A 26,734-nucleotide genomic window follows, 5' to 3' on the forward strand; every position below is an offset into this window, starting at 1 on the left:
TTGGATTAGTTTTTCTGAAGAATGAGCATGCTGAGACTCTAAGATTAGCTATTTAGGAATTGCCAATCCTTTGTAGCTATGTATCTGGTAGAAAAGACGTTTGTTCAATTCTGTGCAACAAAAACAAAATTCAAAAATAGCTTCTGAAGCTCACGGAGAACTCTGTTGTCTATGCCCTCAAATTTAATGTTTTTGTGTTAATTAGAAATGACTCATTGGTTTCACTGTCTTTCAATTTTATATTATAAGTTTAAACAAATCATTTCTGTTTATACTAGCATGCCACTGGTGGTTTTATATAGAGTTTGCATATTTGCACTCTAGGTAAGATTTTATTTGAAGATAAGACTCTACTACTGAACAAAAATAAATGAAACAAAACATGGGGGTGGTAGAGAGAATGTGAGTTCAGGGCAGATGGTCTTGGATTCAAATTCAAGCTGTGCCAAGTCCAGTGGCTGTCCCAGGACAGGGTTTTCATCAATGCTTTCTAGCCAATGGTGAATTTTCCATGTTCCTGCCTTTACAAATCAGCTGCCTACACAAGTAGCCTTAGATTCTGGAGGTTCTTCTGCTTTGCCTTTTGTTTCACAAAACATTCCATGTGAGGAGGATGCCACCCTGCATATCAATGTGGTAGCTATGTTCAAAGCCCAAGAAGGTCCTAGAAGATGAGAAACATTCATGAGAAAGTGCTGGGTAATCAGGCCCACTAGGCTCTGAGCCCAAGTGGGCAGCTCTGCTCCTTGAAAAGTTTTGTTTCTCCAAGAGGCCACCAGGACAATGCAGGCCTTATGCTAAGTCAACTGACCAGACCTTACCTCCTGCCACTAACCCCGCCCCCAGCTTTGGGACCGCCCGTAACCTTCTACCGTGGACAAAGTAACAAAGGCCAGTCTATTTCCCTTTACACTGGAGATGCCATCGGGGGAAACAGAGCATGTTTTCTTCAAAATCCAAAATATTCAGTTTTCAGTCAGAAGGCCAAACTTGAACTGGGAGGGAGTGGGATCATATGGGAGGCTCAGAGGCCTTGGCAGGTTTTCTAACTTTTGGATGGAGTTTGGGCTCCGGTGAGAGCCCTGCTGGGGGTGGGGCTCCAAGAGGAATAAGGGAACATTGCCAGAACTAGCTGGCTCAAATCATGCACATTCTTGGCAAGAAGAGAGAGTCTTTGGATGAGGAAATCTCAAGAAGCTGCAGGGAGGGTAGCCTTTTCTCTCCCTGTGTGTTTGCAAAATCTTAAAGGCAATCACATGCTTTACTAGACTTTAAGCCAGAGATCTGATTCTCTGCAAAAACAAAGCCAGAAAACAAAACCCAAATGTCTTAAATAGGTCATCAGAAAGACATCTCCTTGGAGTTGACAATCAAATTTCCTCTTCACGTTTCACTTGTAGTCACAAAATCTGTCTTGTTGCAGTGAGTAGTGTCCTACTCAGTCTCTCTGTCCTACTCTCTCTGCATGTGGCAGGCTGAGTGGCCCCCTTGGGTAGCATTTCAATGATGCCATGTCATGGCTTTAACATTCTAATTCTCTCCATTGCCTAGAAAACAAGCTTAGACTCTTGACCCTGCCATTCAAAGCCCTCTAGGTCTGTCCCAAAGATATTTTTTCAGTCTTCATTTTCTCTTATTTTCAAACAACATGTTCCTCAATCAGTTTTACATTCTGTGTCCCACTCATACATCCTGCTCTTTGTCTCCGTGCCTTTCTTTGTGTTGTTCACACCCATCTCCTGCCACCCTCCCCACCTTCCTTTCCAAGCCCAAGTTCTACCACTCTAAAATACTTATTTCAGACGCTACACCTTCTACAAAGGCTTCCCAAGAACTTAAGAAAAGCAAATTTACTCTGGGGCACTGTGCCTGGGTGGCACAGTCAGTTAAACATGCAATCATGGTTTTGGCTCAGGTCATGATCTCAGGGTCCTGGGATCAAGCCCTGCATCAGGCTCTACACTCAGTGGGGAGTCTGCTTGAGACTTTTTCTCCCTCTGCCTGGGCTCCCCCTGTTCTCCCTCTCTCTCTCTCAAATAAATTTATTTATTCGTTCATTTATTTATTTATTTTTAAAGAGAGAAAACCAAATTTACTCTAGACTTGTCCCTTCATCTATAAGTGCCTTGCTTTGGGACTGGATCTGTAACTTTCCCTTGGTTTCCTCAGCTATAAAATAAGGAAAACTTACAGGGGAGTGTGAAATTTAATTGAGAAAAACGTACAAATTTCTTAGCACAGTGCTTAGCACATAGTAAATGCTTAAAAGGGGCATTTTAAAATTTACTATTATGCTTACCATGTTCTACCTTATTTTGCAGTGACAAGAAATGTACTTTATTGCTCTACTCTGCCTTTGAAAGAATTCCTGCAAATCTTTCATAGCAAGTCTATGAAAAAAATTCACATAATCGATAATTTCAGACTTACGTGTTTACCACCACATGACACGCTGTGCTAATTCACATATGGAGTCCTTGTGGTGAGTTTAATTTACCACAGACATTTTAACTAGCCATTCTATTCTACCTGCTTCCCAAAAGAGATATAAAATCAGCATTAATAATACTAGAAATATTGTCCCTTACTCAAATTTCCAGAACATGGAGCTATCATCCCATATTTATAGAGCACTTCAGAGTTTTCAAACTATAAGTCTTATTTGATCACCACAACAAGGGATATTTAGGGATACTTAGCACTATTTTCCAAGGAAGGAAAGAAGGACTTACAGTGACCAAAGTGAGATCATCACACTAATGTCATAGCTAATGCAGAAATAATGAAATCATGTGGGCACAGAATAGATAATCAATAAGAATTTGTAAAGTGAATGGATGAATGAATGAACGAATGAATGAATGAAAGAAGTGAATTGCGTTCTGTTCTGGCTGAAAGATATAATTCATCAGGAGTTGGGGAGAGTAATATTCATCTATACATTCCTTTAAAAATTTAGGGGACTGTACCTGTTGGTCCATTTCAGTTTTGACAGAGGTCCTACCTAATTTGCTTGAAGGAAAGCAAGATTTATTAGCTCCCATAAATGGGAAACACAAAGACCAAGTTGCCTGCTAAGAGTTGATTCAAGGCCTAAGTAATCAGTCCTCTGTCTCTCTCTGTCTCTGTCTCTCTCTCTGTCACACACACACATACAGTCTCTCTCACACATACTCTACCAGACACATTCCCCTACTCTGAGGAAAAGATCATACCAGCACCTCAAACTTCACATCTTTTCTGTTCTGTGGTCAGGATGATAAAGAAGTAGGGGAATGTGGTATCCAACTTAACTAAAACTGGGTCGAGGTAGTACTGTATTAAAATGATTTTAGAGTTATTTATGGAGTATCTCAGTGACAGTGTGATTTTCGTAGCAATAAGAGCTTCTGATTGCCCAGTCTAGCCTACTTAGACCAAGAAACTGTAATAGTTAATTTCCTGTTGAGCATTCACCAATTTTAACCTCTGTTGTCTATACGATCTCATTGGGTCCTTTGAACAAGTCTATAAAGCAGTTCTATTATTATCATTATTCATGGGTGAGGAAAGTGAGGCACATACAATTTAAGTAATTATTTCTCCAAGGTCTTGCAGAAATTAGGTAGCAGAACTAGACATCAAGTGTAAATGGACTAGCTCCAGAGGCCATGCTCGTAACCACCACACAACTGCTGCTCAGTTACTACCTATGTGGCTAGTACATCTGATATGATTTAGTAAAAGCCTCAGTGCCTCATGAGTAGTATTACATAATGGGTGGAAAGAATAGAGGTAACAAATGTATTCACAGTGCATGATGCATGGCAGGAGGTTCAATCAATCCTACTTAATGCTCTATTCTAAGAAGATACTGATTTACGGATTCTAGTATATCCTAGGAAGCTCCCAGGGATAGACCAGGCAACAATGACAAGATTGTCAATGATTTTAATTTCTTTGTGTTATAAGTCATGGTCTCTGTTACAGGGGTTAGACATTAGTCTGTTTTAGTCAAGACTGTGAACAATATTGGGGGGAGGGGTGTGCAAGAGACATCAATCTAAGCCCAAACTGGCCAAGAGAGAAATGCATTTGTTTTCATAAATGAAATATGTAGGCTAGAGCCAATGTTCAAACAATTTTTGCAAAAATCTGTCTTCATCTCCCAGTTCTGCATTCCTCTAGGTTGGCTTATTTCTGCAGGTTGACCAAGACAGTCATTAGAGACCATCTCTCCACATTATTATCAGTTTAGTACATTGATCCCCCCCCCCGCCCCCCGGCCAACCCCCAGCCAAAGAAGAGCATCTCTTTCCTGAAACTTCCATTACCAGTCCTGGGGTACCCATCATTTTCTGGCTTAAGTCACACTCCCATCCCTGCTCACCTTCTATTCAAAGGGAAATCAGGGTGTAGTTACCAAAAGAAGGGAAAGGAGATCCAGGGCAAGCTAAAATGAATCTCTCCCTACAGAGCACTTTAAACAAAGGTGGAAAATTCTAATCAGTCTAGTGGAGAAAGTTCTTGAGTTTCATTTGGAGAGGGCAAACCTCATTTGAATTGGGGAAATTCCAACTCCGGCCTCAACAATGTCTCACTGCTCCGTCCCCATTCAGTGAATATTTATTTATTCAGCACCTACTATGCATCTGGTGCTGTGAAAAGAACAGAAGATAAAAAAGGAACAAAGACACCTGCTACCCTGCTAAGGCTCCCAGTCCATTGCTGGGGGCTAGGGGAGGTAAGAATTCCAATAACCATCTTGCAATTTGATAGTCCAGAGACAAATAATAACAGAAAAACTCAAATGTTAGGTATAAAACTGTAAATCACCAGAGGAGAATGTAGCAACATATTTATGTAATAGTTGGAAAGACATGTGTTCACCACAATCTTTTGGAAGGCAGCAGAATATTAATTTAGAAGAAATGCTTGATCAGCTGCTTGGGTTACAGGTCAAGATCCTCAAGGAAGGCTTAAGTATCAAAAGATGAGTCATTAATCGCTCTGCATAATAAAAGAAATTTGGTGCTCACTAGAGAGAAATGGAAAGGAGATTCGGCAAGAAGAGACACTGATAGTGAGGTGGTGGCACTTAATAGTGATGTGTCCTTCATCCTGAAACCCCACCTGTGTGTGTTCCCTCAATCTCCAGAAAACAACCGGTGTGAGTGGATTTATTATGAAAACTGGCAAATGGGCGGAGCTTCCTACAGACAGAGCGCCTGTGACTGCGCTGACATCTGGTTTGCATTTACGTAATCACAGGGTGGGGACCAACTCTCAAAGCATGACCCCAAAGGCAGAAACCATAAAAGAAATGAAGGCTAAATATGGCTACATCACACTAAACAGATTCTGAATGATTAAAATACCATAAACAAAGTTAAAAATGACAAAGACAAACTGGATTGAAATATTTTTGCAATAGAAATGACAAAGGCTTATCTTCACAAAAATATTTTTATATCATTCAAAAACAAAGGTAAATAACCCCAATAAAAAGATGGGCAGGGAACATCTGGGTGACTTACTTGGTTGAGTGTCCAACTTATGATTTCAGTTCAGGTCTTGATCTCAGGGTCATGAGTTAAATCCCTGCACTGAGCTCCACACTAGGCATGGAGCCTACTTACAAACAAAAGGAGGGAAGGAAAGAAGGAAGGAAGAAAGGAAGGAAGGAAGGAAGGAAGGAAGGAAGGAAGGAAGGAAGGAAGAAGATGGGCAGAGAAAATGAACTAACTGGTCATTTTCAAAAGGAAAAGAACATAAATGATCAATAAACATATTAAGAAGTTTAATCTCATCAATAATGGAAGAAACACAATCTACAATAATATATTAAAATACCATTTTTTGCCTACTAGGTCAGGAGAAAAAAGAATGATAATCCCCAGGGTTTGCCAGGCTGTGGGGAAATAGGCACCTTCAGATACCACACAAGAGAGAAACTTTCCAAAGAAAAATTTGGCAGTGTATTCTAAGTCCTTAGAACTTATAATTTGCATTATATATATATATATATCTTTAATTAAAAAAATATTTCAGAGGATTTATCCTAAAGAAATATTTAGACCAATGTGAAAAGTATGAATACAGGAGTACTCGTTGCAGTTTATTTATCAAAGTGAAATATTAGGAAGAACCTGAAATTCAAAGTCCACAGAGTGGTTATCTAAACTATGCCATGGAACACCAGACAGCCACCACATACTATGATATAGATGGATATGTGTGGACATCGGCATTAGTCCCAATGCAGAGATTATGAAGTGAAAAGAGCAGACTAGGGAGGGATGTGTATACTATGAGCCTGGTTTTGATTGTACACACAAATACCCAAAAGCACACACAGGAAAAGATGCCCAAAGGGCATCCATCAGATGGTTTACTGAGGCATTTTTGGATGATTGGACTACAGGTGCTTTTCAACTTTTAAAAAACATTTAATTGGTCTCTGTTCTGAGTATCCTAAACAGAAAGCTGGATTCTGGCATTAGCTAAGAACATAAATGCAACATGGTGGCTGTAGGTTGTGTTGAGGAAGGGACAAGTGCAGAGGGCTGTGGGGGCCCAGGGAAGAACCCATGACACCCACTGGAAACCTCAGGAGCAGATTGCAAGCTTTCTTCCTCTGTGTCATCCCCTTCCTTTAAGTGAGCATTTGCTCTCCTATCACAATGCCATCCCCTCTCCAAATGTGTGTCCTTCCTCTCCGAATCTGACTCTTGTAACTCTGCCAATGATCTGGACTGAATTTGATTCTTAGGCCCCAGGTCCACATCCAAACCAACCCATCTCCTGGCCCCAGATCTGGAGCCCTGGTCTACACCAGTGTGTTCATGCTCTTGGTTCTTGTACCTTCCACATGGCTGTTCTCTCCATCTGAAAAATCAGGATTGTTCCATGATCTCCTTAAAAATTGCTTCAATGTCAAATTCTCCAGAAATTATTATTCTTTTCCTTCTCCTCCTTCTCCTCCTTTTTCCTCCTTCTTCTTTTTCCTCCTCCTCCTCCTCCTTCCTTCTCCTCCTCCCCTTCTTCTTCTTCTTCTTCTTCTTCTTCTTCTTCTTCTTCTTTTTCTTCTTTTTTTTTTTTAAATTTTTTATTCATTTATGATAGTCACAGAGAGAGAGCGAGAGAGAGAGGCAGAGAGAGAAGCAGGCTCCATGCACCGGGAGCCTGATGTGGGATTCGATCCCGGATCTCCAGGATCGCGCCCTGGGCCAAAGGCAGGCGCCAAACTGCTGCGCCACCCAGGGATCCCTTCTTCTTCTTCTTCTTCTTCTTCTTCTTCTTCTTCTTCTTCTTCTTCTTCTTCTTCTTCTTCTTCTTCTTCTCTTCTTCTTCTTCTTCTTCTTCTTCTTCTTCTTCTTCTTCTTCTTCTTCTTCATTAGAATACTGCAATTTAACTACTAAAAAAGAACCCCAGTAATCACATTCCACATGAAGCTATTGGAGCTCAGTGGGACTAAGTGTCTCTCCCAAGGTGTCCTAGCTATTAATGTCAGAGTGAAGACTCCATCCTGGTGCTCTGTCCCCCTACCCCATGCAATTCACCTGTGTAAGCTATGCCACAGTGTATTTGCCACACCGACCTCCCAATGTAAAGGAGAGCTTGGAAAAACCTTCTTCCTCTAGCCACCATATCACAGTCTTATTTCTTCCCTCCAACTCAAGTTCTGATTTTACTCCTGGCTTTTTTTCCCCTGCTTGCTTTCAAGTTTCTTTGAGGAATGCCTTGGAGAAAGACCTGGTAGTTGATTCTATGGTTTTGTCCAGGAATACTTCTTAGGCAGACCCAATTATCTTTCCATACATTCATTCTAGTAATGTTCTGTATCCTGCTCTTTTTTGTTTGCATGCTAGGACCTTGCCTTCATATCTGTTCCCCAATCCGCCCTTCAAGTTGGGATTTGGACATTGTGGCTCTGCCATCCTACAAGACCAAACTTCCATGATGATCTGCTCATCTGAGCTGGGAAGGATTACACAGGCTCCCTATCTGTGTCATTGCTTAAGCATAAAATCCAATCACTTTACCATGACCAATGAGGCCCTCTTACATCTAACATTGCTTCATGGGCTCTGCTTCTGTCCTCTCATCTCTGGAATGTGGCTATGTTGGGGGAACCTGCAGTGGTCCCTAGGGGGGATGAGGTTGGTTCATGCTGACCAGGGCTTAATGGTGGAGCAGGGGCCTGATGGTCAGGCACAGCCCTGGTGTTTAGGAACATGCAAAGGAGATACTTCATGAGGCTCATCCATCCCCACCATTCATTATTTTCAAGCTATCAGATTGCTGGCCACAGGAATCTCGAAAATAGCATCTGATGTTATCCTTAGCCAGTTTTCTAAGACTGATTGGTAAAGCCAGTTCCTTGACTACATCATGTACTAAGTGTTATTTGGGGAAATGCTGGGCTGGATTTTGGTTTTCAGGTGGTTCTTTGAACCAAGTATAAGTAAGGAAACGAGTCAGGAGACTCTTATCTCCTAGTGGGTCTGGACAAGAGCAAAGATCGGAAAACATAGACCAGTTAGGGGTAATTTGGAAGGTTTTATAAATGACAAGACTTGCCTCCCTGTGTGATTGGGGAAGGAGAGATGGGAAAGGAAAAATGGTGAGAAATTCTTTGTTTTTGGACTGAGCAACTGCGTGGAGGGATGGTGGTATATTTACTGAGAGGCAAAGGGGTGGGGGAGGGTAGTAACCACTTTGGAACAGTTTATAGTACGTGTGAGGTGGAGAAGGAGGGAGTTCTGCTTCCAACACCTTGTGTTTGAGATGTCTGAGACATCCATGTAAAGATGCAATTATGGAGTTGTTTATGTGAGCCCAGATCACAAAGTCTGGCTGGAGTCTGAAATCCTGGGGTCAGCGACCTAAGGTGGAATTTAAAGTCCTAGGAAGGCCTGAGCACAAATACAAAAGGATTATAGAGATAACACAACATCAGAAAAAGAGCTAGGCCACCTCGTACAATTTTTCTGTGCCTCATCTTATGCATCTGTAACATGGGATTAAAAGATGCCTGGCATGTAGTAGCACTGTGCAAATAAAGCTTTTATTGTTAACATTCTTACAGGTCAGTAAAAGGAGGTTGGTTGGCCATGAAGATGGAAAGGAGTGAGTGAAGTCTGAGGGAAATGTGGAGCATGTAGTTCCTTTTAGGGAATATATGCATGTGTTAGCATGTGTGCATATGCCTGTGTAGGCATGCATGCAAGTCTAAGGGTTTGTGCATGCATGTGTGTGTGCAGGTGGCTGTGATGTGAAAAGGGGGAACATAGACAATCACACAAGACAAAAGCCCCTTTCCGTCCTTGAGAAAATCCTCTTAGGGGAGCAGACTCTGTTTTCTTTCTATTAATAACCTTATTACATGCAAAGATACCTTTTTAAGTTGTTGTTGAATGATAAGAAACAACAACAAAATCCAGCACCACATTTGTATATAACATAGTTACAGCTTGTATAGGATACTCCTGTCTGTCCCAATCCATATTGGTCACGCACAAGCTCGTGTCATTTCTTACAACTGGGAATGGGCAATGGTCTTCAGGTACCACTTGGAGGCTTTCTAACACAATCCTGGGTGTGGACAACCAAGATATTATTTTGAATAGAGGAGGAACAAAGTCAAAGCAGGAGGAATTCTGGAAATACCATTTTAAAGAATTCATTTAACAATAAAGAAAGGGTTCTCTATCTCATTTAATAATATAATTTTACTGAATTCTTAGATAATGTTGGGAACAGAGTCTCTTAAAACAATAATGATAAAAGTCCACAACCTTTGAAGAACACATCAAAATTTGCAAAGCACATTCCTCTCCCTTCAGCTGATTCTCTTCTCAGCCTCACTAAGGGAGGAGAGAGGCTGGTGGGGGCTGGACTCTGGAGTCCAATATGGGCCCAACTCTGGCTTCCACCTCTGTATTCATTTGCTAGGGATGTTGTAACAAATTACTGCAAACCAAGTGGCTTAAGACAACAATTTATTGCCTCACAGTTCAGGAGGCCAGGAGTCTGAAATCAAGGTGTCAGTAGGATTGGCTCCATTGGAGACTCTGCAGGAGAGCAGGTCCAGGCCTCCCACCTGACTTCTGGTGTTTGCCACTGTCCTTTGTGGTCTTAGCTTGCTCCTGCCCCCATCTGCCTTGGTCACCGCCAAGCCTTCCTCCTGTGTGTCCCTCTGTGTCTTCAAGTGGCTTTCTTTTAAGGACAGCAGCACTGGATTTAGGACCCGTCCTTCTCCAGTATGACCTCACCTTAACTATATCTGCAAAGATTCTACTTCCAAATAAGGTCTCATTCTGAGGTTCAGGGTGGATGTGACATTTTACGGGCACTACTCAACCTGGTACAATCTCCTGCCAGCTATGTAAATTGCTTAGACAGCAACTTCATTTGTAATATGTACATATTATACTGTTGAGTTGTGAGAGTAAATGAAGGAAAGTGGAAACACCCAAAATGCTGCCTAGTGTGAAGATCATCAGAGCTATGTACTGAGGGCCGAGTCTGGTTCATTGAGAGATCACATACCTCTCTGAGCCTGGTTCTTATTTTCCCATTTTGATTCAAAGCTCCTTGAAGAAAAGATATTTTCCTCTGTTTTGCTCTCATTGCTGTATCTCCAGAGCTTCCTATAACACATGGTCAATAGCAGATGCTTATTATATTATCCTGACATGAGTGAACACTAACACGAGAATAATATATACCCCACAGAAGTAGTGTCTACTTCCTAGTGCTTGATAAAAGCACTTCTATTCTCTTTTCTGACCCTCTTTTACAGCACAGACTGCAAACAGTATAGACATTCATAGAGGGATCCCTGGGTGGCGCAGCGGTTTGGCACCTGCCTTTGGCCCAGGGCGCGATCCTGGAGACCCGGGATCGAATCCCACATCGGGCTCCCGGTGCATGGAGCCTGCTTCTCCCTCTGCCTGTGTCTCTGCGCCTCTCTCTCTCTCTGTGTGACTATCATAAATAAATAAAAAATAAAAAAAATAAAGTACTAAATTAAAAAAAAAAAAGACATTCATAGAGATGCCTATGAGGACTGCATGCATCAGTGAAAATCTCAGGGAAGAGTCAGGGAAGGGGATGCTGAGCTCCATTTAATGCCTGGGTAGAATTTGGAGAATAAGAAGGAAAAAGGTAAATCAGCCTGACAAACTACCAGTGCATCCTGTACTTGGTCTACAAAAAGATCTTCAGAGTCAGTTCTGTATCAGGCACCATGTGTGTGGTTGCAGAAACCAAAGTAAACTGCCCTGTTCTGTTTAGTTCTTTGGTTCAGCAGAGAAAACAGCTTATTTAGGTTAATATCATGTTATAGGTCTCTGTGGGGACATTTTTCCATGATAAGAAATTTCTATATGATACTTTAGATATACACAAATGTATGAAAACTAATAATGAACACCATAGACTGCGTTAGAGGAATACAGCATTGCTAATACAATGAGAACTCCCTGTGTTTCCTACCAATTGGAACCTCTGTCCATGATTGGTGGGAATATTGCTCAGGAAGGAAAGGATAAAGTGAGGAGAAATGACTGGCCCAGGGTGCTACATGAGGCAAAAACTCAGCTCAGGACTCCCTGAACTTCCGTAATGGGAATGGGCAAAAAAGGACTTGTGTTGTCCAGTGGTGTTTATTTATTGCTTTCCAAGCAAAGGAAATAGGTTATTATTCTAAAGGTCGTATGTCAGAGAGTGGGCATGATGATCCTTTCCTTGCTCCCTGGACACGTGTGTTCTATTATTCCCAGGGAATAATGTCACAGAATGTTGATGAGATTCTTCTTGAACCCTGAAATTGGAGGACTAGGAAGCCTCCACATTCTAAACAATACTTCTAAAAGAGGTGAAGATCAAGCATCATGCCCAAGGATTCCTAAGAGGTTGCAGAATTAGCCGCTGCCTCTGCCTCTGACCAGTCACAACACTTGTCAAGCTGTGAGAATGAGGACACAGGAGCATGGAAGATGAAGATGTTGTGAGAACTGTCAAAACTGTTTAGGATGAAATCCTCCCTTCCCTGGAAGCCAAGAGGGGAGGTGGCAAGAGGGGAGGTTGTCTCAGAGAATCACTTTTGGAGGCTAGGGCACTTCACTTGCCTATTGGATATTGCTGAACTGCAGAACCTTTAGGTCTCGCCTGGTGCTGCTATTGCAGAGGAGTGAAGCATAGTGTGCAGGCAGACTCCTAGGATGGTCCTAAGAGTTTCAGGCCCAGTTGTACACATACCTTCTCCCAGCTTCCAATTAATCACTAGTCTGGGTTCTTATGTGAAAGAATTTTTCAGATATAATTAAGATCTCAAATCAATTTGCCCTAAAATGGGGAGAAATCTGGGAGAGGCTTTTCCATGTGGGTCTTCCATATGAGACCTTTCCATGTGTGTCTAGAAATCAGAGACAGGGGCATTCAGGTGTGTGAAGTATGAGGGAGATTGGGCACATGAGAAGTTCTCTGTTGGCAACTTGAAGATGAAAGGGGCAACATGGAAGACATGCAGGCAGCCTCTAAAAGATGCAAGTGAACCTGGTTGATGCCAATAAGAAAATGGGGACCTCAGTCTTAATAACCACAAGGAACTGAATTCTGCTTGGAACCTGAATTCACTTGGAAGCAGAGCCTCCAAATGAGAACTCAACGTGGTCAACACCCTGATTTCACTCTTGTAATAACCTGAGCTGACTTCAGCTGACTTATCAGCTGATAAGACTTCACACTCACAGAATTCAGAGATAATAAATGGGTACTGTTTTTAACTGGATTGTTGTGATAATTTTGTATGCAGCATAGAAAAGTAATAAATGCCATAAGGAAGGTGTTCAAGGGCTGGGCATGTGTACCCTGTAGTTTACGGTGCTGGCTTCCAGTCTACAAGATTTGTGGATTCCAGACAATGGTACTGTATGCTTGGGCATCCTGACTTATCCCCAAATCTCTCTTATTCTCAGAGAAAGGGGAAGAACATCCTAGTGGCTCCTGAGTTCTACTTGAAGGAACACTGGAAATTTAAAAAGAGGGCAAGAATGAGGATAAGGCCCAAACACCAACCAAGGGAAGGGACACAATATCTGGTGAAGGGATGGTGAACAGAGATCCATTGCAGAAGCTGAAGAGAGATGCCACTGTCTCTCTTGAAGGGAGTGCTCAGTGAATAAAGATGTAGACCACAGAACTAAAACCATACCCACTATTGATAAAGTTGTAAACACTGGAGGCAAGCAGAATCAAAATGAATCAGGGAGTGAAAAGGTTTTTTCTCCTGATAGGGAACAAACTTCATCTTTTTTTTTTTTTTTTTTTTTGTCTTTTTGTGTCAGATTGTATTTGTCAGATTGCTGCCCCATATCTCCGAATCTACAAACTCTTCTGCATTGTGATCTCCCTTCCATCTCATCAGCCAGTGAAGTCTATTTTTTACTCTCTCTGAATCTAAGCTGACTCCTGTGCCCTGCTTGACCAAGAGAATACAGTAGTGGAAGTGATGTTCTGGGGCTCCCAAGACTAGATCATAAGAAGCCTTGAAATTTCTGTTTGAGCTCCTTGGATTGTTCTTTTTGGAGGTCTTTCCTTTGGGGAACCCACCCTCACACTGTGAGGAGCTCACACAACACGGAAAGACCACATGTAGGCTCTTAGGTCAACAGCCACAACAGTGCTGCCAGAGGAGAGCCAGCATAAAATACCACATGAAGAGCCATTCTGGATGTCCAGCCTTTGGATGACTGCAATTTCACACATCCTGAGCTACTACTGCCCCACTGAGCCCAGTCAACCTACCAAATTGTGAGAGATAATAATTGTTGTCTTAAGCCATGTTTGGAGGTGGTTTATTATACAGTAAAGAGAAAAGTGGAACACTCTTTTTTTTCTTTTTTTCTTTTTTTTCTATTCCTTCTAACTCTTCAAGGGAACAGAGGGTCAGAGAAGTGAAATAAGGCAGCAAAGCTGGAACCCAGGTGTATGTAACTCCAGTAAACACACATTTCTAAGGAAGTGTCTTAGCTCTGGCTGCTATAACAAAATGCCATAGGGGTGGCTTAAATAACAGAAATGTATTTCCACTTCCAGAGGCTGGAAAATTTAAGATCAAAGTGCTGGCCTATGGGATCCCTGGGTGGCGCAGCGGTTTAGCGCCTGCCTTTGGCCCAGGGCACGATCTTGGAGACCCAGGATCGAATCCCACGTCGGGCTCCCGGTGCATGGAGCCTGCTTCTCCCTCTGCCTGTGTCTCTGCCTCTCTCTCTCTCTCTCTCTGTGTGTGTGTGACTATCATAAATAAATAAAAAAAAAAAAACAAAAAAAAAAAAACCAAAGTGCTGGCCTAATCAGTTCCTGGAAAGAGCATTCTTGCAGAAGGCTGGCTTCTTGCTTATCCTCACATGGCCCTGAGAGGGAGAGAAAGCTCTCTGATCTCTTCTTAGAGGAGCACCAATCTCATCATGGGGGCTCCATCCTCGTGATTTCATCTAAATCTAATTACCTCCCAAAGGCCCTACCTCCTAATACTGTCACATCGGTGTTAGGACTTCAACATATGGATTTTGGGGGGCACAAACATTCAGCCCATCACAGGATCTTTCAGGGTCAGAGATTCACCACCAAATATCATGATCAAAAGCCCTATGGCTTCTGAACTGGATGCCTGGGAGATTAAAAAATAAATTGAATTTCTGAATGGAGGGAAGGAGCAAACAGGTCCCTGTGGGGCTGCCAGATTTCATACCATCTTAATACCAGGGCTGCCCTTGAACATCAGGAGTTTCTGGTCATTAAGCCCTGACCAGCCATTCGAGCCCACATCAGCACACTCTGAGCCAAGGACATCGTCATTGCCCTGGTAACGATTCAGGCTCCGCCGTGGGGGCCACATTCCGGAGGCCAGGGAACAGACGGAGGTGGAGAGCTGGCACACAAAGTGACACTCCTCAGAAAGCAGCCCAAAAGAAATTCACAAAAGCCCCGTTTGCCTTGGTCTAATATTTGCCATTCCAGAATTCCCCATCTGCAAACAGCAGGGTTGAGCCCGTGGTCATGGACACAGCCTGGGCTGAGTGCTGCTTCTTGCTCTTTATGGCTTTTCCAAGAAACCTGCTGTGTTCTGCAGACATCAAATGATTTGTCTTTTGAGCCTGTCTCTCTTCTACTCCTTAACATCCTTCTCCCATTCTCTTTCCACAAAAGAGCTTGAAAGAAGACAGTAACAAATTAATATTTATTGGGCACTGACTGTGTTCTAGACATCATGTTGGGTATGGAATGCTATTTTATTTGATTCTCATGATACTTCCATGTAAAAGGGCATATTACTTTCAGTGGTGGGCAAAAATAATTAAGTTCAGAGATGTTAAGTGAAATGCCCAAAGTCACACAGCCCATAAGAAGAAGTACTGGGGTTAGAACTCTGGTCCACTTGCCCTCAGCAACTTGCTCTGTCCACTTCACCTTTCCAGGAGAAAGCTGACGCAAGGCAAAAGCAGATGGAATGGGCAAAGTGGTAGGTCTCCTCTCCAAACCAGATCTTGAGATGAAAATTCTTTTTCTCATTGCCTACTTAAGACCAATCCCGGAACCACAGGACCTTATCTGAAGTGCAATTTAGGGGAAGGTAGGGTGGACACAATGTGTGATCTTTCATCACACCTTTGAGCAAACATTTTCTGAGGTCCTAAGCACTGTTACGGAAGGAGAGAGGCTAAAAAGATGAAATTCTTTCCAATCATTTTTACAAATGTCAACAGAGTCCTTACCATTGTTTTATAGCTGAACATAAAAAGATTAACAAGATCATCTCAACCTTTAATAATGGCATCGTGCAATTACTTAATAACCTTGTGCTTCCTTCTTATTTAATCCTCACAACAACCAAATGAGGAAGCCATTGGGTATTCCCTCTTTCTAGAAGAGAACAGCCAAGTCACAGTGATCACAACAGGACCTAGAGCAGGACAGGCACAGCTGCTGCCAAAGGCTGCAGAAGTTGTGCATGGTCGGGGAGTCCCCGTCCATCCTGGCAGCGGGAGGGGCTTATCGTAATTCAGGTGACGAGAGGGTCCATCATCTGAAGACAATCGAAAAACAATATTAAAACTGCTGAAAGTCTGCTTTTTTATTACCACTATGCCCAATATCCATGGTCAAACACTCTGTTCTGAAAAAAATCTTTTGCCACTCCAGGTTGTAAACCATTCTGCGGTTGCTATTGTGATTTAATGTATTTGCAAACTTCAGATAGGCTCATTTTCATTTGTTGGGCTCCCATATACGATGTATTCCACACAGAAATTAACTCAGAGGCCTCCCTGGTGTCCAGTTGGGCCCTGACTCCCACAGAGTCATGCCCTTGTTTCAAGAGTAAATTTGTAATGGTTTGACATTGTTTGAGCTTTCTTCACGGGCAGTTCGTGTTCCCAACACAATACTGTTCTGCTACTAGTGATTACCGAGCACTGCTGGGAACCAGGGTCTGTGCCAGGCATGGAATAAATAAGAAAGGCAATGTCTCTTCCCTCATGATGTGTCTATCTTTTCAAAGAAGGCAGATAATGAACAAGAAAAGAAATTGAAACACAAAATGATTTAAAATTGGGGAAAATGCTCTGAAGGAGAAAACAACAGTATTCTTGGGGCACATAATAGGAAGCCAGTTTTGATAGGATAACCAGAGAGTCCTTTCTGAGGAAGAAGCATCTGAATAGAAGCATGAAGAATGAACACGAGTTTATTAAGAGTCAGCCTCTCAAGAGTCAGGACATGAGGGCCCTGGTCTTGGAAACAGCAGGTGCAACAAACAGCATGTGAGAGAATGTTCTAGGATGTCTTGATGAAGCTGAGTGAGGGATGAAAAAGTAGCAGGAAGAGAATTTGGAGAAGGAAGTGGGGATCAATGACACATACAAAGCTTGGATGGGACAGGGGCATGGATTTTATTTGCATTTTATTCTACTTGCCACATAAGGACTTTAAGAAGGGAAGAAACTTGTTCTGATTTACATTTTCAGAAGATCTTTCTTGCTGCCATATGGTGAAGACAGTGAGAGAAGTCAGGAAAGATATGATAATATCCCTGGGATTGGAGAGAAGCAAGATATATTTGAGGACATAATTATATTGATGAGGCTTGCGAGGTCAAGAGAAAGAGAGAAGCCCGAGAAAGTATCTGGCTGCTTTGTTTTCTGTTGAGTAGGTAGTGGAGCTATTTGCTGGAATAAGAGCAGTTGGGGAGAAATATTTAAAGAGAAAGAAAGAGAGAGAGAGAGTGTTGGGGATATATATATATTAATGTTTAAGAAAATTTGGAAGATACTGGGGTGCCTGCATGGCTCAGTCAGTTGAGCACCTAACTCTAGATTTTGGCACAGGTCATGATCTCAGGGTAATGGGATCAGGCCCCATGTAGGGCTCCCAGCTCAGTGAAGAGTCTGCTTGAGATTCTCTCTCCCTTGCCCCATCCTCCACTCTCTCTCTCAAGTAAATAAATAAATCTTTTAGAAAATTTGGAAAATAAGAAGGAAGAGAAAACTATCTCACCACTTAGAGTCAAGCACTATTAATAGTTTATATATATATATATAGTCTCTAGTCTTTTTTTTTTTTTAAGATTTTATTTATTTATTCACAAGAGACACAGAGAGAGGCAGAGACATAGGCAGAGGGAGAAGCAGGCTTCCTGCGGGGAGCCTGATGTGGGACTGGATCCCAGGACCCTAGGATCATGACCTGAGACAAGGGTGGATGCTCAATCACTGAGCCACACAGGTGTCCCTCCTTCTAGCCTTTTATTTCTTTATTTTTATATTTTTATTTTGGTACTCAGTATACAATTAAAGACATCATGGTGTATCAAAGTAATTAGGAATTAAGTAAACTAGAAGCTCTTACTTCCTTTACCTTGCTATGTGACCTTGGCAATGTACTTATGCCCCTCAAACTTTATTTCTTCTTCTGTAAAATGGAATGGAGGACACTAATCTGCAATTCAATGCATGGCTGCAAGGATGAAATAAATAAGGCAGATCATGTGCTTAGCACAATCCCTGGCAGATACAAGGCCCAAGAATTGTTAATTATTATTATTATTATTATTGTTAATATTATATGATTACTTCTCTATAATAAATTCTTAGAATTAGAATTGCTATCCTAATGTCCTGTACAAATAATAGCAGTAACAGAAAAAAAGAGAGCAAAGAGCAGAGTAAATTGCACACAGCACAAGGACCACCCCCCCATTTTTCTTCTGACCCAAAAGGACTTAGAGGAGAAAAAAAAAAAGAAAAATTCACAGAGTAGAAATCTGCCTTGAAGCCATATTCACATATTTTTCAGCATATTGACTTAGTGGGGATTAAATACCACAATTGATATTCTCAGTTATTTTTAAAATGATCCAATCTTGCATTTGAGTCTTATTGGATGGAATTCTTTCCTTGCCACAAATTAATGTCATGCAACTATTCTAGGAGGGGACATTCTACTTGGGCCAGGTGAACCAATGGATCCCACAAATTTACTTTGATGCTTTCTGAGGGCAGCAAACATGTTGTGACAAAGGCCAGAGTCACTCCGGAGGCAAATTTCACCTGGAGCTGCTATCACTGGCTTGTCTCTACCATTGACAAATCTGCTCTTTCCCGGTGATTTTTGTTGGCCAGATTCCCCTACCTTTTAAAGGTGCTTCCAATCATACCAAAGACATTTAAAGGACAAAAAAAAAAAAAAAAAAAAATTCATGGGAGGGGCCAGTGGCTACCCTAGAGGCTAGGCTTGAAGCCAGGGAATCCTTCAGTCCAGCATAGGAATAAACTCAACTGTGAACTCAAGAGGGGCCTCGAGGCAAGTGATGGAGTCTGTCCCATCGATCCTCAGTGGCTTAAAAAACCATATGGACACCAGCACATACAACAGTGAATGCAGGCCAAGCAAAGATGAAAGTGCAAGGAATAACTTAGAAACTTCATGAACACTGGTTAATTGCCTTGACAAATTAAACTCATTAGCCCAGAAGCCAATTAAGTTGGAACATTTGTTAGTTAATAAAAACAGGGCCTAACAAGGACTCCCTTTGCAGACATTGGAAATTATTTGACTACATGGAAGAGACCAGAGCTAAAGGAAAAAAGTGATTCTGCTCTATGTATATTGTCATCATAAAGCCTTATTTGGTAAAAACTTAGATATACTGTCAGGATTACAAAGTAAAGCCAGGAGTGTGAAAATATGCTGCCGCTATAAGACAGTCTAAAATGTTTAGCAATAGTGTTTGTCTCAAACCCACAATATAAAAATGATGGAATAGCTCAGAGAAGTTAGATAACCAGATATGGATACCTAGGAAGTAGATGGCCACCTTAGGAAGCTGCGTTCCTCACCCCCCCCACCCCCCCCCCCCCCCATTCACTGGTTCCTTTTCTATTGCTTGACAACCACAATGTTAATATATATAGTAATGGTCACTGATAGAGCATCAAGCATTCTTCACAGTAATCTCACTAAATCCTCATTAGAACCCTGTATTGTCACATGATTATCTTTATTTTCCAGGTGGGAAGAGAGGTGGAGAACCTCTAAAACCATATCTAAAACCATATCTCCATGGCGTCAGCAATTCCGTAGAAGAACACTGACCCTTAGTAAGCATTTGTTATGCTGCCAGGATCAGGCCAGTGACATCACAAGCATTAACCCACTTTATCCTCCTGATCCAGTAAAGCAGGTATTCCTAGTTCTGGTTCATAAAAGAAGAAAGTCAGCTAATAGGAGTCAAGGAACTTGCCAAAGGTTGAAGTGTGGGTGGGACCATTCCTCCTTTGCCTGACTTCCAAGAAATGCCTTTGTATGTTTCACCTCCTCCATAGCTGCTTCAGGAATATTGCAGGTAGGTTAATAACCATTGTCAGGAACAGAAACTGACTCTGGCAACCACCATCGTCACTACAAATAACTGTTGTGGTAGATGGATTAGAAAGAAATAAGAGGTAAAGCTTTAAAAGTACTTTCCAAAGGTTTTTTTTGTTTTGTTTTGTTTTGTTTTGTTTTTTGAGAGACAGAGAGGGAGAGAGAGAGCACAGACACACACACATGTGAGCAAGGGAGGAACAGAGGGAGAGACAAGAATCCCAAGCAAACTCTGTGCTGAGCACGAGCTGGATATGGGGTCCTTCCCACGACACTGAGATCATGGCTTGAGCTGAAATCAGGAGTCTGATGCTCAACCATAGGCCACCTAGGCTTAGGCACCCCTAGTGCTAAAGTACTAAAGTGCTAAAGTACTTTTAGTACTTTTTTTTTTTTTAAATCAATCAGAAGATCAAAGGAGGGGAGAGATGAGATGAAAAAATGAATGAGGGCAGCCCAGGTGGCTCAGCGGTTTAGCGCCGCCTTCAGCCCAGGGCCTGATCCTGGAGACCTGGGATCAAGTCCCATGTCTGGCTCCCTGCATGGAGCCTGCTTCTCCCTCTGCCTGTGTCTCTGCCTCTCTCTCTCTCTCTCTCTCTCTCTGTGTCTCTCATTTTTCTTCTCATTTTTTTTATTATTTTTAAATAAATAAAATCTTAAAAAAAAAGAAAAAATGAATGAGCTATTGCTGAAAATAAGGAAAGAAATAATGTCTTCCATCAAGCATGCACAGATACTAGTGCACTGATAGGCATAATTCTTCAAAGAAAAATGGATTTGTTGCTCAAAAAAAGTTTGTAAAGTAATAGTGAGCTTGTACATGTATGTATGTATTCGTTCTTAATGAAGAACTCCAGATTTTTTTCTTGTTAGAGTAAAATTTAAATTTTCATGAAGACATATGCCACTCTTGGGCTTATCTGATGGTAGAAGTCCTTCTTCTCATTTTTTTATTTTCTCAGAATACTGGCTTGTATCTAGAACAGGGATAGGCAAATTTATTATTTAGGTAAGGCCTAAATAATAAATATTTTAGGCTATGTGGGCCATAAAGTCTCTGTTCCAGTTACTGAACTTTTCATATAATATGAAAATAACCATTGTATACATGTAAATTAATGGGGCATAAGTGATTATGTCCCAATAAAAATGTATTTACAAAACCAGATGGTAAACGGGTAGGATGTGGCTGGTGGGCCATGGTTTCCTGACCCCTGATATAGTAGAACATGTGTTCCCTAAACCAATTTAGATGATGTTACATTACATTATATTCACTGATTGTTTACAAAGTGCTACAGTAGACCATGGAGTTTATCTGGCTCCATCTACTGCAAGCATCAGAATCTTGAGTCCAATAGTTGAAAGTAGAATCTATGCAATAAAGGTATCTGTAAAAATATCTTGAGGGGTTCTTTAACTGAAATTTTATATACATGATAGAATTAGCTGTTACAGATAACCCCACATTCTAGAATAATAATTCCAAGTTGTACTTTTATACAAAAAACACCAAGCACATTCTGTTACTAGTTTTTTTTAAATAAATAATATGCAAAAATTAATGATGTCAAATGGCCATAAATAAATTTAACACCTATTAATAATAAAATGCTATGTATGTAAGAACTTGAAGTCTACCTTATTAGCATGAAAAAATATATTTCAAAACAGCCAATATTGTTCTAACCGATAAAAATCCCAGAAGTTTCTGCATTGAAATCAAGAATAAAACCAAGCTCCAAGCTTCTAGCACCCCAACTCTTATTTACTTGCATTCTACACGTCCTGGACAACCTAATAAGGCCTTGACCAGGTATAAGTGGTAGAAGTATAAGAAGGGATATCATTATGTGAGGATGGTATGATTTAGTACTTACAAAAATCCAAATGAATCAATTTTAATGCTTTTAGAATTAATAAGAGTTTATGAGTAAAGAGGCCAGAGAGAAGATAAATATGTAAAAACGAGTGGCATTCCTCTAAGCTAGCAATTGCTAGTCTGAAAATGTTATGAAATTTTAAATCAAAAGCAGAATGATAATTATAAAACATGAAGCAATAATTTTGACCAAGTGTATATATTTATATGTCTTTACTAAAATCTTAATATGATTTGAATAAAAATATCCTTGGTCTCCACTCAGGAACAGAAAAGGAATTGGAGCCATGCACTAACCCAATGGGGACATCCAACGAGTCTTTCTATTGGGTGTCACATCAACAGAAGAATAAGAGTCAGAAACTGGACCATCCAGGTAGTGGCCCCACTAGTGGAAGAACATTCTAGGGATGTTAACAGACATGAAATGATGTCATATCCTAAGTGTTCTGATCTTTGTCCAACATTCCTGGCACAGAGTTTCTGAAGCCCTTGTAATTTCCCAAGTGACAGAAGTGTCTGTTTTTCAGCCATATCTTAGACCGCATCTGAATTTATGCTAATGAAATGACTCGTGGTTGGCCCCGTAGATAGTTTCAGGATGGGGACTGGTCACCACAAAAACCAACCACATGATTAGAAGACTGAGACATTGAGCCGGCATGATCTCTGGAGAAGGGAAGAGGACTGGAAATTGAGTTTAATGATGTGCCAACAATTTAATCAGTCATGTCTCCATAATGGGGCTTCAGTAAAAAAGCTGGACACCAAAGCTTTTTGGAGCTTCCTGGTTGGGGAACACATCAATGTTCTGGGAGAGTGACATGTCCTGATTTCATGGGGAGGAGGTACAGAAGCCCTGCATTCAGGACTCTCTCAGTCCTTGCCCTACTTGTACTTTCCTTTGGTTATTCCTGAATTGCATCTTTTATAATGAAACTGTAATTACAAATCTCACACCATCCTGAGTTCTATAAGTCATTCTAGCAAACTGCCAAATCAGAAGGGGCCATTGGAAATCCCCAAATTGTAACCATTCGGTCAGAAGTGTGTGTGGCTCAAGGATTTCACTTGTGTCTGGTGTCTGAAATGAAGATAGTCTTTTTGGAGCCATGCCCTTTAACTTGTAGGGTATACATTAATTCTGGGTGGGAGGTGCCAAAATGGAATTGCAGTACATTAGTTGATGTCAGAATAGTTGGAAGACATCTTTCTCTGAGCAAGTAACCATGTTTATTTGCCAATTAAAAAGTTTTGCCATATGATGTCTCATAGCCTTTTATAACAGTCTGCACTATATTAAGTAAAATTCTTATAATCAGAGTATTTAGGGTTTTTTTGTTTGTTTGTTTCAGAATTTAGAATTTTGAGAAAGCTATGCCCTAAGACTCCTAGCAGAGTCTGGGCAGCACCCACAATACCCAATCCCTAATACTTCCCCAGAGATACATATGAAAATTAATACTGAGATAACAGGGACTATAAGTAGCCCTACTTTACTTCAAGTTAGTCATTGCCACCATCTGAGTTAAAGCGTTGGTTCAGAGATTTCTAGATTTCATAATTGCAGATGAGGAATCGAGGGCCTCTATATGCAGGAAGGAGATCTGACGTGCAGCCTGAACTCAACTAACCAGCGAACATGTTTTTTATCAGAAGACAGACAAAGGTGGTGAAGAAGAAAAAGGTTGAATGGGCAGATCCCAGAAACTAATCTTTGGAAAATCTTTCAGTCTTGCCACATAAAATCACTAACAGAGAATTCAGTACTTATTGATGCCTAGGCAAAATAGCAGTTGTTCTGTTAGGAATATATATGATAAGGTACTGCTATAGTCCTGAAGGGGATGACATTATAAAATATGTCAGAATTACTGTATCTCTAAGACACAAGTGTGTAATAAACAATGCCTCTGTAGGCAGAATTGCAAGATGAGCCCCAAAATATATTTTAAAAAATTATAACCTGGTCCTGGTCTACAAACACCTTTCTCCAATTATTCAGTCAATCACTAACCTAGGTACTGCTGTGATGGGATTTTGCAGATGCAATGAAGCTACCAAATCAGTTGACTTTAAATATGGAGATTATCCAGGGAGAGGTGGAGGGGCTAACTTAATCACACAAGTCCTTGGAAAGCACAGATTTTTCCTCTGGCTGATCGCAGAAAAGACAGTCATAGAGGTGAACCCCAGCTAGCTTGGAAGAAAACAAACATCCATGTTGTGAAATTCCCACTGGGGCCACGTGGCAAGGACCTCTTGATGTTGATTGTGGTATCAGGCTCATGGCTCAGTCCTCTAGGTGCAAGAAAATGAGTTCTGTCAATAACCAGTGTAACAAGTGAACCTGGAAGAGGACCTTGAACCCTAGAGAGAACTGCCATCCCAGCTAACACCTCATTTCCTGCCTGGTGAGACCCTAAACAGAACCCAGTACACTCTGCCTGGATTTTGGACCTGGAGAAGTCATGAAATAATTATTTGTCTTGTTTTAAGATGTAAGTTTCTGAGAGTTTATTACACAGGGGTAGAAAGCTACCACAAGTACCAAACAGAATACACTGGCCCAGGAAGTCACCTGTTTGGCATTTTAGCAAGTATAGATCTGATGAGTTCCCCTGAGGAAGCTGGACATCCCAGGCGAAACAGCACTCAAGATTGCCATTGATGAAGTGGAGTCCTCTGAAGACACAAATATTCCAGTGACCAAAGTTCTACACATGCACACCAGTTTGTCAGAGTATCTAATACAACATTAATTTGATTGCACACAATTGTGTAGCTCAATAGAATGCTTTGAGCTACTTTTGTGTTTGACCTAATTTTATATATTCTTTAGAATTATGGTTTATATCAATTTAAAATTTATTCTAGGTGGATAGGGCAAATAACTAAAATATATTATTTTGTGGTGTTTGTGGGTTTTGTGGTATTTGTTAGTTTTTAAAAATATGTGCTTTGCACATTTTTCCCCTAGTTTTAAGTAAATATTCTTCTTTACCTAATTTTGTATAGGATATTTTGTCCCCTCAAAATATAAGCTTCAGAACCCACAAAACCGGTATCCTACCTGTGTAAGGCTAGACTCTATAATCTGTTTTCCAAAATACAGTCTGAGCAATGGTAGCCATTGTTACTCTACAGCCCATGTCCTCCCTCTCACTCCTCACTCTCTTATTCTATTTTTATGTTACCATCTTAAGTACTCAGTGAAACTAGCCATGCCCTAGCCCCATCACATGACTGACAAGTGGCCAAAACCAGTGAGGGCGGGATCCCTGGGTGGCGCAGTGGTTTGGCGCCTGCCTTTGGCCCAGGGTGTGATCCTGGAGACCCGGGATCGAATCCCATGTCGGGCTCCCGGTGCATGGAGCCTGCTTCTCCCTCTGCCTGTGTCTCTGCCTCTCTCTCTCTCTCTTTGTGTGACTATCATAAATAAATAAAAATTAAAAAAAATCTCATTAAAATAAAAAAAACAGTGAGGGCAATTTCTTCTATAAGCCACTGATTGAAGACTGCATGGTCACAAGACATCAACTTGTCCAATGAGATGTATGGGAAAGTTGTCAGGACCACTTCTGGGAAGGACCTTCCTCCTTAAAAAAGTAAGGGGCCTCTGCCCACTGTGGCTCTAGGCTGTGCAAGAATTCATGGTGTCCTGATCTGTTGCTGCAGCAGCTAGAGGGCTGACCCACTGATGATGGACCACATGGGAAAACACAAAGCTTTGGCGACATTGTGGAGATGATGAGCTAATGCAGAAAAGCCCCCTCCTGACGATGTCCTCTTGGTGAGAGGATAATTCCATACCAGTGGTTCAGGCCACCTCATTGTTAAGTGTTGTGTTGCTTGGAGCAGAAAGCCCCTGGCTGCAGTGGGGAAGCCAGAAAGGGAAACCGTGAAGCTTGAGATTTTCCAAGGCCAGACACTCCTCATATATGTGGTCGTGAACTTCCTCCTGAGACAGACTTTCCTGAATGTCAGTGGAAATACTTCATATATATTTTTTTCAAGATTAATTAATTTATTTATTTATGATAGACACAGAGAGAGAGAGAGAGAGAGAGGCAGAGACACAGGCAGAGGGAGAAGCAGGCTCCATACAGGGAGCCCAACGTGGGACTCGATCCCGGGACTCCAGGATCACGCCCTGGGCCAAGGCAGGCGCCAAACTGCTGAGCCATCCAGGGATTCCCGGGAATACTTCATATATTAAAACAAGTCCTGTCACAATGCCAAAGGGATTTTTTTTTATTTTTAGGAATTTAACAAAATGATCCCCAAATTCGTCTAGAAATGTAAACAGAAAGGACAACAATAAAAAGGATAATGAGGAAAGTTTTTATATGACCAGCCCTAAACATATTAAAACATACAAAGCCATAATAGTAATTGTGTCCCCATGCAAGTATATATGAAAGTTAATAATGGAGAGATCAGAAAAGACCCCATTACCCACTAGCAACAGAAGAAATGCAAATTCAACTAAGTTGTACTATTTCATTTAACTTTAAAACTGAAAAATATCCTAGACCAATAGTGGTGGTCACTGAGTGTATGATGGCTACTCTCATATTCTACTGGGGAGAATATAAATTGGAAGAACTTTTCTAGAAAACTATTTGGAAATTTGTAGTAAGAGCTTTAAGTAAATCTGTAAACTTTGATACAATTGTCCCACTTTTGACAATATATCCTAAGGAAATAATTCTAAATATGGATAATGCTTTATGCAGGCAGATGTTTATTACAGTAATAATGAAAAATGGAGATAAATTAGATTTGCAACAGGCAGGGGGAATTTAAGTCAATTATGGCACATACACTCTCTTGTGCAGGTATTAAAAATGATGGTTATGAAGACTAAACTAAAAATGAAAAATGTCTATAATTTAATAGAAAACATGGTATAAAGTTATACAATGTAATTACATCTT

General features: G+C 41.1%; 2 long non-coding RNA genes across 3 annotated transcripts in view; one reads left to right on the top strand and one right to left on the bottom strand.

Annotated features, from left to right (window-relative positions):
• Positions 1-246: 246 nt before the first annotated feature.
• On the bottom strand, positions 247-14,846 carry LOC144301015 (uncharacterized). The gene is made up of 3 exons (XR_013367748.1): positions 14,742-14,846; positions 10,535-10,635; positions 247-664 (listed from the first exon to the last, which is right to left on the bottom strand). It is a non-coding gene; the product is annotated as an uncharacterized LOC144301015 (long non-coding RNA).
• A 4,808-nt stretch (positions 14,847-19,654) lies between these two features.
• The window catches only part of LOC144301216 (uncharacterized), a 45,842-nt gene continuing 38,762 nt past the window's right edge, over positions 19,655-26,734 (top strand). Inside the window, exons 1-2 of one of the 2 annotated variants that reach the window (XR_013368006.1) lie at positions 19,655-19,892; positions 22,060-22,170. This is a non-coding gene — a long non-coding RNA (uncharacterized LOC144301216). The remainder of the gene's footprint in view (positions 19,893-22,059; positions 22,171-26,734) is intronic. The other variant, XR_013368005.1, reaches the window with a different exon arrangement.

Source organism: Canis aureus, chromosome 2 (assembly GCF_053574225.1).
Source record: "Canis aureus isolate CA01 chromosome 2, VMU_Caureus_v.1.0, whole genome shotgun sequence".
NCBI lineage: Eukaryota > Metazoa > Chordata > Mammalia > Carnivora > Canidae > Canis > Canis aureus.